Source organism: Gossypium arboreum, chromosome 1 (genome assembly GCF_025698485.1).
Source record: "Gossypium arboreum isolate Shixiya-1 chromosome 1, ASM2569848v2, whole genome shotgun sequence".
Classification (NCBI taxonomy): domain Eukaryota; kingdom Viridiplantae; phylum Streptophyta; class Magnoliopsida; order Malvales; family Malvaceae; genus Gossypium; species Gossypium arboreum.
The window spans coordinates 72,852,516-72,866,279 of NC_069070.1; the positions used below are offsets into that span (position 1 = coordinate 72,852,516).

Consider the following 13,764-nt stretch of genomic DNA (forward strand, 5'->3'; position numbering starts at 1 on the left):
GTAATTAAACTTCTAGATGCTAGTGTTATTTATCCTATATCAGATAGTACTTGGATGAGTCCTGTGCAGATTGTTCCTAAGAAATGAGGCATGACTGTTGTGGCTAATGAGAAAAACGAGTTGATTCTAACAAGAACAGTCATGGGATAGAGTGTTTGTATTAACTATCATAAGTTGAATGATGTTATGCTCTTCTGTTTATAGATCAATTGTTGGAGAGATTATTTGGTCACATGGATTATTGCTTCTAGGATGGACTTTCTGGCTACTTTCAAATCCCGAGAGCTCCCGAGGATCAAGAAAAGACAACATTTACATGTCTACATGGTACGTTTACTTAGTGAAGAATCCTTTTTGGATTGTGTAATGTCCTTGCCACTTTTCAGCATTGCATGCTGGCCATCTTTGATGAACTCGTGGAAGACATTATAGAGGTATTTATGGATGACTTCTCAGTATTCAGTAATTCTTTCCATTTATGGCTTAAAATTTTAAAACGAGTTTTAATGAGATGTGAGGAAATGAACCTTGTGCTTAATTGGGAAAAGTGTCACTTCATGGTTAAGGAAGGGATTGTTTTGGGCCATAAAATTTCTAGTCAGGAGATCGAGGTTGATAGAGCGAAAATTGAAACCATAGAAAAATTACCTCCCCTTAATTCAGTTAAGGCTATCAGAAGTTTTCTAGGACATGTTGGGTTCTATAGGAGATTTATTAAAGATTTTTCCAAAATAGCGAAGCCTTTAACTGTTTTGCTTGAAAAAGATGTGTCATTTAATTTCAATCAGGTATGTTTAAAGGCATTTAATGTTCTTAATGAAAATTTAATTAATTCCCCAGTTATGGTTGCACCTGATTGGAATTTACCTTTTGAACTATTGTGTGATACAAGTGATTTTATAGTAGGTGCAGTCATTTAACATCTTGAGATAAGCACTTCCAACTGATCTATTACGCTAGCAAGACTTTGACAGACGCATAAGAGAATTACACAACTACAGAAAAAAGAATTGCTAGATTTGGATTTTACATTTTATAAATTTAGACCTTATTTAATATTTGTCTAAAGTTATTGTGTACACTGACCACTCCACCCTTCATTACCTTTTTACTAAGGCGGATGCAAAACCTCGACTTATAAGGTATATTTTATTGCTACTGGAATTCAATTTGGAGATTAAAGACAAAAAATGAGCTGAAAATCTTGTAATAGACCACCTCTCAAGACTCGAGAATCCACATCTTGAGAGGCTTAATGAAGATATGATAAATGACTCATTTCCTGAAGAATGACTCCTTGCAGTAACTGGTTTTAAAGGCCCTGGTTTGCAAATATTGCGAATTATTTGGTTTCTAATGCTTTACCAAAATGTTTAACTCATCATCAAAAGAAGCAATTCCTTGCTAATGTGAAAAACTATTTTGGAGGATCCTTATCTTTTTTGTGTGTGTGCAAATCAAGTAGTTCATTGGTGTGTTATGATGCCAAAAGTGAATAAAATTTTATAGCATTGTCATTCAGGATCGACAGAAAGATTACAATGGGATTCAAACAACATATAAAGTCATCGAATTAGTTTTTTATTGGCCGACATTGTTAAAAATGCTAACAGGTGTGTTTCTTCTTATGATAAATGCCAAAGGACAAGTAATATTTCCAAACATAATGCAATGCCTCAAACATACATGCTTTCTTGTGAAATTTTTTACATTTAGGGTATTGATTTCATGGGACTATTGTAACACCCCTAACCTGTATCCATCACTAGAATAGGGTTTTAGAGCATTACCGAACTTATCAATTAAACAATCATACAATTCTCATAATGAAACAAACATCATTCAAATACAGTCATATAGTCCCTAATACGAGCCCTCGAGGCCAAAAACAAGCATTAGAAGTGGTAAACAGAGAACTCAGGAAAATTTTGGCAGAACATAAAAAATTTTCAAAGTACAGGGGACACATGCCCGTGTGGCCAGGCCATGTGTCTCACACGGCCAAAGAGAAGTCCGTGTCACAGGCCATGTGGACATTCGAAATGGGATCACATAGCCATGTCCTAGCCCGTGTCCTACCCTATGTAACTCTCTGACTTGGGTCACACGACCAACCACATGCCTGTGTGACTAGCCCGTATACCCTTCCAAATGGCCTCACACGCCCATGTGCCAGGCCGTGTGCTAGGTTGTGTGAAAACTGGAGGGTATAATGACTTATACCACACGGGCAAGTCACACGCTCGTGTGCTGGGCTGTGTGGAGCTACTGAATTGGTTTCTAATTAAGTACTAGGGGTGTCACCTAACCATGTGTCACACACAGCTGGGACACACGCTTGTGTCTCTGCCCGTGTAGACAAAAATAGGCTATTTTCTAAGCCATCTTTCTCACCAAACTTGCATTCACCTACACATACCAAATAGCGTATAAACATATCATCAATAGGCATTCAAATCAATTTCAACCAAGTCAAGTTCATGCTATTTCAATACCAACAACCATATTGCTCATAACATCATAATTTTCCAATTAAAAACATACCAATAACACCTTCAAGAATTCACCTAATTGGTCACTCTCAAATATGCATTATTTTGCCTAATACTTAGCATGCTAATTCATTCTCAAATTCAACCATTTGCTACCTTCTTTTCCAATTCTCAATAAGGCATTCATAAAGTAAATAAAAACCACATAACAAAAGGCCATTTACACATATATACATAACTAAGTATACCAAAAATGAGCCAAATCACATGCCTATACCTATAACCAAAACATACATCATTTACAAGCCACATCAATTGGCTAAATACATTACCAACATATAGGTCATATTAACTACAGCACCTATACATGCCATATAACCAAATACACAAGCTCAAAAGTACCAAAACAATGACTGGTTAGTGTGATGAGATCTCCTATGACTCCCAATTCGAGTAAGCTTCAAAATCACTGTAAAACACGAAAAAGTAAACAGAGTAAGCTATTAAGCATAGTAAGCTCATATGGCTAATAAGTATAACTTACCATATATTCACAATTTAAGTAATCCAAACATAATATTCTACAACTCAACTTAGTCATAATGCTATCACATATTCATCCACATAGTAAATCATAAAACTCACAAATTTCATGGATTCAATACTTATATGGTTTACGTACATACTGCACTGATACATATCAATCTCTTACCCTTTCATACCATCAATATACCCGTTGAACCATTTGGAATAATATTAGATACTCGGGAATCTCGCACCCTAAGTGCCAATACATGGTCGAAACCACCTCAGTCTCATATCTCATATATAAATGCTCAGCTCGAGATATCACCGGGCCTGCTCACAGAAGCTGACGGTCAAGACGTAGCTACATGGTGCTGCTCACACAACCTGATGAATAACTGCAACACATGCCAGAAAACTTAGCCACCGGTAGAACGTACGGACTAGCACCCAAAACACAATATCCCCTAATGACATGTCATTTGTATCCTATCTATTCCTAAGGTTCAACCGAGATTTATACATTGTTGATACCTTATCGAGAAATTCCATAGTATCGTATCATCACAATTATATAAATTAAGCATTCAAACACATATAATTTAATGCTTATTAAACATACAAACTTACCTCGACCACAAAAATGACGTAATAGAATCGACTAATCTAATACTTTATTTTCCCTCGATCTAGATCCTTATGTTGCTTTTCTTGACCTATATAATCAAATTTAACTCATTCAAAATATATTCTATTTAATGTAACCCAAAATTCATATTATTATAGTTTTACACTTTTACCCCTTATATTTTAACATCTTTACAATTTAGTCCCTAGCTCATAAAAATGCAAATTCATGCAATTAAGTCCACACCCATGCTAGCCGAATTTCATCTATGCTCATAGCAGCCCACACATTTCATTATTTCACATATTTACCACATAATTTTTCACATTTCTCAATTTAATCCCTGATTGATAATTTTATTAAAAATCACTTAACAAATGTTGTTTATCTAACAACAACCATTCATTTTTCTATCATCAAACATCAAAACACATATATATTCATCAATGTTAAAACCCTAGACTTTTAACAGTTTCACAAATTAGTCCCTAGGCTAGCTAGATTAAGCTACAACGACTCCAAAAACATAAAAATCATTAAAAACGGGATTAAAACACACTCCGAATGCTTGGTTATTAAAAATAGGTGATTTTTTCCCTTTAGGTTTGGCTAGAAGAAGATGCACAAGAAAATTGCTTTGTTTTACTTATTTTACTATGTTTATTTGTTAATTCACTTAAATAACCTTTAATCAAACATTTAAAAATCACTTAAATGATGTCCATATTTGTCCACTAATAATATTAATGGTATAATTACCATTTAAGGACCTCTACTTTAAGGTTCCAAAGCTATTAGACACCTTTAGCTTATAAAACTCAACTTTTACACTTTACGTGATTTAGTCTTTTTTATCAAATTAAGCATGCAAATGATTTAATTTCTCAACGAAATTTTGATACAATCGTACTATCATGCTATAGACCTTAAAATAATAATAAAATAAATATTTCAAGGTTAGATTTGTGGTCCCAAAATCTCTATTTTGATTTGACTAAAAACGAGCTATTACAACTCTCCCCCTAAGGAATTTTCGTCCTCGAAAATCTGACCAAAAAATAGGCTAGGGTACAGTTTTCTCATAGCTTCTTCAGACTCCACGTAGCCTCTTCAACACCGTGACATTTCCAAAGAACCTTCACTAAAGTTATGTTTTTGTTTCTTAATTCTTTAATTTCTTGAGCCAAAATTCTTATTGGTTCTTCATTATAGGACATGTTGGGCTGAATTTCAACTTCTATTGGAGAAATTATGTGTGATGGATCTGATCTATATCGGTGTAACATCGTCACATGAAACACATTATGGATCTTTTTTCAATTCTAACGGTAAAGCTAGTCAATATCCCACTGGTCCTATTCTCTCGATAATCTCATACGACCCGATAAATCGCGGACTCAATTTTCCTTTGTGACCAAATCGAAGAATCTTCTTCTACGACGGTACTTTCAAAAACACCCTGTCACCAATTTAAAATTCAATATCTTTACGTTTCAAATCTGCATATGACTTCTGTTGATCTGAAGCTGCATTCAAACTGTCACGAATTACTTTCACTTTCTTATCGGTCTCTCTGATCAAATCAACCTCGTGAATCTTTTTCTCACTAATCTTAGTCCAATACAAGAAAGTTCGGCATTTACAACCATATAAAGCTTGCCATCTTTATGCTCGACTGATAACTATTATTATATGCAAACTCAACCAACGGTAAATATTTCTCCCAATTGCCTTCAAATTCTAAAACACAACATCGAGAATCTAAATCACTCTTTCAGACTAACCGTCGATTTGAGGATGAAATATGGTACTAAAATGTAACCGCGTACCCAAAGCTTCTTGCAATTTCTTCCAAAATCATGACATCAACCATTGATACGTGACATTCGTGACAGGTTTTAAATATTTATAATGAATTGTTCTTGAAACTAACTATTATCACGACAAAGGCAAGTGTACCTATCGAACAGTAGTATAGCTTTAGCAAGACCGGATTGTCGAACTCAAAGGAACTAAAAGTACTAGTAATGACTATCTCTTTATTATCTAGCCTAATAATGGGGTTTGGTTTAACTAACTAATTAACTAGACTAAGAATTCACAGAAAATAGAATTGGGGAATTACTTTTGGAAAAACGATTGAATTAAGACAATACCTAAGGAAAAATCCACCTAGACTTCACTTGTTATTTGACTCTAAATCGGACAATCTATTCATTTGACTTGATCCGTAGAAATCCCTAAATTATATTATTATCCCTCTCGACACTAACAACGTCTAACCCTAGGTTGAATAATTGAAATCTCTTTCTAATTAAATCCCTAGGGTTGCATTAACTCAATCTATAGATCCCCTTATTAGGTTTCACCCTAATCCGAAAAAATCTTGTTACCCTATCTCTAAACGCGCAACCAACTCTGCTTAATTATGACAAATGTACTCTTAAACAGGGTCTATTCCTCCTCTGAATAAGAGCTTAACTTGAATCAATAGCCTAGAATATCAAAATAAGAGTTAAGAACACATAATTAAGAACAATCAAATATTTATCATACAATTCAGATAATAATAACAAGATCTGTCACAGGTTTCATTCCCCTTAGGTATTTAGGGGTTTTAGTTCATAACTAAAAAGGTAAACATCTCAGAAGAATAATGAATACTAAATTTAAAGAAAACCCAAAACTCCTAAAGGGAAATTGAGGGGAGATCTTCAGTCTTGATGATGAATCCAGCTTCTGAGATGGATCGATCGGCTTTCTTTGAGTAGTTCCCTGCTTCCCTCTCTGTGTGTCCCCTTTTCTCATCCTATAGGGTGTATTTATAGGCTTTAGAATGCCTAAGAACCCTCAAAATTGGCCTTTTCCGAATCGGACTAAACTTGGGCTCGGCAGGGACACGTCCGCGTGCGATTACTTTAGGTCGTGGTCAAGCTTATTAAATAGGCACAGACGTGTGGTTTACCTGTGTGAGTCGTGCTTCGGTTCTGCCAAATTGACACGGTCGTGTGGTCTGCCCGTGTGAGGAGGTCCAGGCCGTGTTGATTTCGTATGTTGGCCCATTTTCTCCGTTTTTGGCCCGTTTCTCATTTCTTTCACTCTCCTATGCTCACCTAAGTATAAAACATGAAATTAAGGCATTAGGAGCACCAAATTCACCAATTTTAAGGAAAAATGATCCATAAAATATGGTAAGAATGGGATAAAAATATGTATGAATTACGGTTTATCAAATACCCCCATACTTAAGCATTTGCTTGTCCTCAAGCAAAATCCTCTACTCATAATCAAAATAAATTCTTCTCAACTTATAATTTCTATCGATAATATCTCAAAATAATCCATAGGTAATCATACATTGAAAATTCAACTGAAAGAACATCAAAGTTTCAAACATTCGAAGTTGACTATTTTATCATGAAAACATAGGTGTTTCCTCTCGTTTAAGTAGTTACCCTTAATTCAAAATATCACAGAGTTTCACATCCTCACTAAAGATTCACTCAAATCACTCGAGGTGTTTAAGGACAATAAATGAAACACTCAATAGTCAATAACGAAAAGTCATTACCATAGGCTTGCATGAAAATCAAATCTCCACCACTATAAATTGAGATGAAACATCAATCAAAAGGTCTTTTGAGGGTTGTAACATAGCTTTGGTTAGATGGTGTGGTCACAAGCTGAAAGAAAGAGTTAAAATCGAGATTGAATTGAAAATTTGCCTAACTAGAAAAATGACTAGTCATCAATTGCGTACAACAGAGCTTTTTGTCAGAATATGGGATTTAACTTTTTAGCTCAGAAGATCACTACTACGAATATACATACATGTATTTTTATTTTTATTTTTTTTTTATTTTTATTTTTTTAATTAGGAACAAGTCAAATTACAAAATAGAATAAAACATAGCTAAGCAATTATTCCAACTCAAATCTCGACAAAAATAGGGATCAAATTAATTTAGGGCATTTCAACGATAATGAGTTATGGGTTAACATCGAGGATCAATGAATAGGTTGTTAGGCTCAAGGGGGTTCACTAAGGGTTAATGTGAAGGTAGGCTTTTATGGAATGAGTGGGTTAAACCTAAGTGCCTTTATCATTTTGGCATATCAAATCAAATGGTGTGGTCTTGACATGCATAATCAAGCAAGTTCTAGAAAAACAATTCAATACTGACGCACTCATAATGAAAGTGAGCATGAAAGAAATAATAGATGCTCTAAAGGCTCAAGATCTCACAAAAATTATGGCCTTTTGATGTTTAAACTTGTGAATTCCAACTTAAGATAATACCTAAACTTAGGGAAACAACCTAAAAGTTTTTAATTCTTCAAAAATCAACTTATCATGCTTTATTCCCTAAAGTCTTAAAGTTTAAACAATCAATGCAAAAATGCCTATGTTTTAATTCAAGATATATCAATAAAAGACATAAATCAATCAAAATTTATCCTAAACATGATATAAGAGCTTTTCAAGAGACCAAGGCAATCATTTAGGGACTTTTCTGATAGTGAAATGAATACCCCCCACACTTAAGATGTACATTGCCTTCAATGTACAAAGATAGAAATATAGAAAAGAATATAAAATAAGACAGGAAGAGAAGTGAAACTTCCTGAGTGATGAATGAATTTCCTTGAACTGGAGTTTTGGAGAATAATCGACGTGAGGGTGGAGGAGGATATTATATCTGGTGGTAGCTATGGTCGTGGTCGAGAAGGACATGGCATTCGTGGAGAACCTTTCTCAATAGAGTTTCAAGTTCCTGAGTAATAGTGTGCTTTGGAGCTCTTTATAACTGTGATAGAATCAGGAACTCTTTTAGGAAATATATAAGGAAGACTAAGTACTCAATATGAATTAGCCGAAATTAAAAATTGTAAAATAATAATTATAAGTCCTAATAAAAATAAGGTGAAAGAAAAATAAAAAGTAGTCTTAAAATAAAATAAAAGTAAAAACATAAAATAATAAATAAAAGTTTTTAAACATCTTCATCGCTAGATGGTTTGCGTGGTGGGGGTGGCGATGAGATGTGGAAGTGCTGACAAATCTGGTGTAGTGTAGCATCAATGTGATCGAAGCGCTGAAAACACTGCTACTTGAATCAAGTTAGGCGTTCAAAGATGTCAGCGTATGAAGTCACCGCATGAACTGGACGAGAGGGTAGTGGTGGCTGAGACGATGGGCGTCGTGACGTAGAGGGACATTATCAGTAATGTCCTCGGGAGCCTCCTCCTCGGTGGATTAGGGAAGACGGTACTGAGGAGGGAAGGTGCCATGTTGTTTCTCAATCATCCTCATACTTAGCATGCTCGAGATGCCCTGTGGAGACATCTGGCCCATGAGAGTGAGGGAGGATGATTGAGATACTATGTTGAGGAGCCCGAAGTGTCGAACCAGCCGCATCACATAGGGCCCGATGAGATGACCCCCTTTCTATGCCACTCCATCTGTTGTTGAATGGCGAGGGCAATGAAATAAGCAAGGTCTATGACGTGCCTGTTCGATATACACCAAAGAAAGTAGGCGTCGTGAGTGTTGACGACGCTAGTGCTCTCTCTCCTTCCTGTTAACGTGTGAGCCAAAATGGTGTGTAAGTACCTCAGAGATGGAGGGAGAGTCAATGCCTTGGAGCGGCTAAGATTGTAGGAAGCAGCACCGGGACGAGGGCATTCGAACACCGTGAAAGAGAGTGATGGATGTGGCGATTGAGAGCGTGGAGTTCATTCTCCTTTATGAACTTCGGGATGTTCAATTAGCGGACTAGACCGTCGAGGCAAAATTGGATTGTTCCCGGGTCATCAAAACGGGCCATCATAGTCTGAAGATGGAACGTTGAGTAGAGTTACATCGTGAGTTCGAGATATGTCGACTCGACAATCTCAAAAAAAAGCCCCCAAGGATCGGTGGTGAGCAGGGCCCAAATTGCATCCTCGAGTTGGACTTGTTCTACCGTGGCCTAGTCTATACATCAGCCCACTTCCAAGGGTCGGACGCCTAGAATCTGGAAAAGTTCTTCTTGGGGCACAATAGGGAACTGCAGGAAAGGGTAACGAACTTTCGCAGTAGGACCCGAGGAAGATGATGCTCTCTTCCTTTTCTTTGAAGCAGGGACGACGACTTTCTTTCCTTGTAAAGGTGACATGGTGTACCTATAATGGAAATTAAAGTGGAATGTGAATACTTTCCATAGGGCTTACATATTATCCTATACTATAACAACCAAAGTAAATGTGCCAAATAACTCTATGAGAATAAGTAATGGAGATATCTAAAGAATGAATTTGTGTGGGGTTAATAGCATGAAACCCATAGAAACAATAACCATGAATGAATGTAGCCTAATATACTGACTAAGAAAATAAAAAATTACCAAAACAAAACTTAAAAATATACATTTATCTATTTAACTATGAATGTGCACGTAAAATAGTCAAATGGAACATAAAAATCATAAAATGAGTAAGAAATTTAACATGAAAAAGATGATAACTACTCTAGATATGAAATTTGAGTGATAAAAAGATGAAAATAACATGAAAAGTGCAAATTACTATGATAAATAACATTAGAAATCAGTAAAATAAAAGATAAAAGAGTAAACAAACGCTAGAAAGAGGAGAATGAGCGTAAAAAATTGGGTTTGAAGCAGAGCACGGGCGTGTTAGGGAGGCCGTATAGACTTGCAGCGGCTAGGGTTAGAGATTTTGGGTGAGGGATATGATGAATAATGAAGGGTATTTATAGATTTTGGGACACACGGCTAGGGAACACGCTCATGTTCCCTATTTTTTGCCCGTGTGATTCGCGAATTTTGAATTTGGGCGCGTCTGACCATTGGCCCATGCTCGTGTACCTTGGGCGTGTTGGTGCACATGGCCGTGTCGCACAGCTGTGTCTGTCTTTGTTTGCTTCTCCCACACCCGTGTATGAAGGTCCATGCTCGTGTTGTTGGACAGGTTTGTCCACGGTTCCTTGGCACGGGCATGTCGCACACCCATGTTAATTTGACAGGTTCAGCCATGGTTTCAAGGCACGGGCATGTTGCATGCCCGTGTTGTTTTGGCAGGTTCGCCCACGGCCATGTCGGATGGCCGTGGCGATTTATTGTAGCCTATGTTGGGAAAAATCTTTGCCTTGTTTCCACACAATCCTATGCATGCCCTTGTGCTTGGCCGTGTCTTTGTGGTAAACCTGTATTCAAGAGTTCAGTTAGTAAGTTAAGTGTTAAACACTAAAATTTAAAGAAGTTAATACAGTTAGTGCTCGGGTTGCCTCCTGAGAAGCACTTATTTATAGTCTAAGCTCAACTTACCTTTCCATTGAATGGTCATGGTGGTTTGAGGAGTTTATACTCCTCATTCCTACTGTAAATCTCATTAAAATAAGGTTTTAGGCGGGTACTGTTTACCTTAAAAGTGTCAAATTTGGGATGACTTACCTTGACTGACCGACTGGGAAAATACTAAGTACCATAAGAGGGATTTCTTCATTCGGTTTGGTAGTGACAATGTGAGGATCTGCGGCATCTAATAAAACTTTATCTCCAACCTTAAGTTGATTTGGAAAGGTATTGAGCTTGTTTTGGCGTAGTTTTGGTTTATCCGTGTTCTCGGTTTATGTGTCCGCCATTTATCTAGCTCCTCAATTTGTAGCCTCCGTTCTTCATGAATAGGTCCTCTACTATTGCTTGAAAATGACTCATGTACTTCCATCAAACTCATTTCCTGCAAAGTAGGTTGCACCATATTGTTTGTTTTAGTAGAATGGTTTAGACAATCACCTTCAATTTTCGATGTGTTGCTGGAATTGCGAGCTTGAAGGGTGATTGTTTCGTCTCCCACACGAAGTGTGAGCTCACCTGCGCCAACATCAATAATCGTTCTAGCAGTTTCTATAAAGGGCCTTCCTAAAATCAAAGGAGTGTTGCTATCCTCCTTTATGTCTAGAACAACAAAGTCAACAGGAAATATAAAGTTATTGATTGTAACTAACACATCTTCAATAATACGCCTAGGAAATCTTATAGTTTTATCTGCTAATTGAATGCTCATCTTAGTCTGTTTGGGTTTCCCAAGACTTAGTTGTTTAAACATTTTGTAAGGCATGACCCCTAAATTAGCTAATAGATTATTAAAATCTAAACTACCAATTAAGCAAGGAATCGTAAAACTCCCTAGATCTTTCAATTTGTTGGGTAGTTTATTCTGTAGAATAGCTGAGCAAACTGCGTTTAGCTTCACATGCGAAGCCTCGTTCAAGTTTTGTTTATTTGCTAAAAGCTCATTTAAAACATTCATTGCGTTTGGCATCTGTGATAGAGCTTCAATAAACTGTAAGTTAATATGTAATTTTTTTAAGAGTTTAAGGAATTTACCAAATTTTTCATCTGAGCGGTCTTTCCTTGTCGCATTAGGGTATGGCACGCGCATTTTGTATTCTGTACTTACCGGTTTCTGCTTATTGTGGTCTACCCCACCTTTACCTTTGCTTGTCTCAGTTTCTTACCTTGGTTCTGGTTCAGGTGTGACTACCCCTTCCTCATTTTGACTAGTAATCGCGTTGAGTTACTCCCTTGGGTTAGACTCTGTGTTGCTTGGCAAGCCACCTTGTGGTCGTTCAGAAATCAACTTGGCAAGCTGTCCAATCTGAGTTTCGAGCCCTTGGATCGATGATTGTTGATTCTTATGTGCTGTCTCAGTATTCTAAAAATAAGTCTCTGACACCGAGATGAATTTGGTTAGCATCTCTTCAAGCTTTGGCTTTTTCTCCTACTGGTATGGTGGTTGCTGAAAGCCTGGAGGATGTTGTGGCTTTTGATTTCCTTGACTGCCCCACGAGAAATTGGGATGGTTCCTCCAACCTACATTATAAGTGTTACTATAAGGGTTATTTTGGGATCTGAAGTTATTGTTACCCATTTATTGGACTTGTTCCTCCTCAATGCTAGGGTTGAAGGGTTGATATTTTGTGCACGCTCCTCCTCCATTCAAATCACACCTCATCACTAGATGTACCTGAGTAGAACCACACAAACCGTCAATCTTTTTATTTAAGAGTTCTACTTGGCTAGATAGCATAGTAACCGCGTCGAGGTTGAAAACACTGGCTGCTTTCGTCGGTTTTTTTCTCATAACTTGCCACTGATAGTTATTCAGTGACATCTCCTCAATAAATTCGTAAGCCACCTCAAGGGTCTTATTATTGATAGTTCTTCTAGCGGCTACATCAATCATCTACCGAGTCGAAGGATTCTACCCATTATGGAATGTTTTAGCCTGTAGCCAAAGTAGTAACCCATGGTGAGGGCAGCTTCTCAAAAGGTCTTTGTATCTCTCCCATGCATCGTAGAGTGTTTCTAAATCCCTCTGCATAAAAGAAGAGATATCATTATGTAATTTAGCTGTTTTAGCTGGCAGAAAATATTTTAATAAAAATTTTTCAGTCATTTGTTCCCAAGTAGCAATTGACCCTCGTGGTAATGAGTTCATCCATTATTTAGCCTTATTCCTTAATGAAAAGGGAAATAACCGAAGATGAATAGCGTCATCAGAAACGCCATTAATTTTAAAGGTATCGCAAAATTCTAGGAAATTTGCCAAGTGAGCATTGTGATCCTTATCCTGCAAACCATCAAACTGAACAAACTGCTGTATCATTTGAATTGTGTTTGGTTTCAGGTCAAAATTATTTGTATCAATAGTAGGTCTAACTATACTTGACTCAGTTCCTATTAAATTAGGTTTAGCATAATCATACATAGTGCGCGAGGCAGGATTCTGATTAATAGCAATCACAGGAGGTAGCGAATTTTCTTAGTTTTCAGCCATCTTCTCATTTGTGGTTTAAATATCGTCCTCTTGCTCTTTCTCTGTGTATCTTAAGCTTCACCTTATTTCTCTTTGGTTTCTGTGAACTGTGCGATCGATCTCACTGTCAAAAAGTAATGGTCCTGACGGGTTTCTTCTAGTCATAAACTATAAGAACCTGCTAGAAAAAGGGAAAAAGAAGAATTAGTAATAAAAATTAGAATAAATTTAAATTGAAGTAAAAGTAAATGGCTAAAGTAATAAAAATCGAGTGTTCCTAATATCTTAGTTCCCAGG

At 36.7% G+C, this 13,764-nt stretch overlaps 1 non-coding gene across 1 annotated transcript; it reads left to right on the top strand.

Annotated features, from left to right (window-relative positions):
• Positions 1 to 12,952: 12,952 nt before the first annotated feature.
• On the top strand, positions 12,953 to 13,058 carry LOC128282051 (small nucleolar RNA R71). The gene has a single exon (XR_008272343.1). It is a non-coding gene; the product is annotated as a small nucleolar RNA R71 (small nucleolar RNA).
• Positions 13,059 to 13,764: the final 706 nt, after the last annotated feature.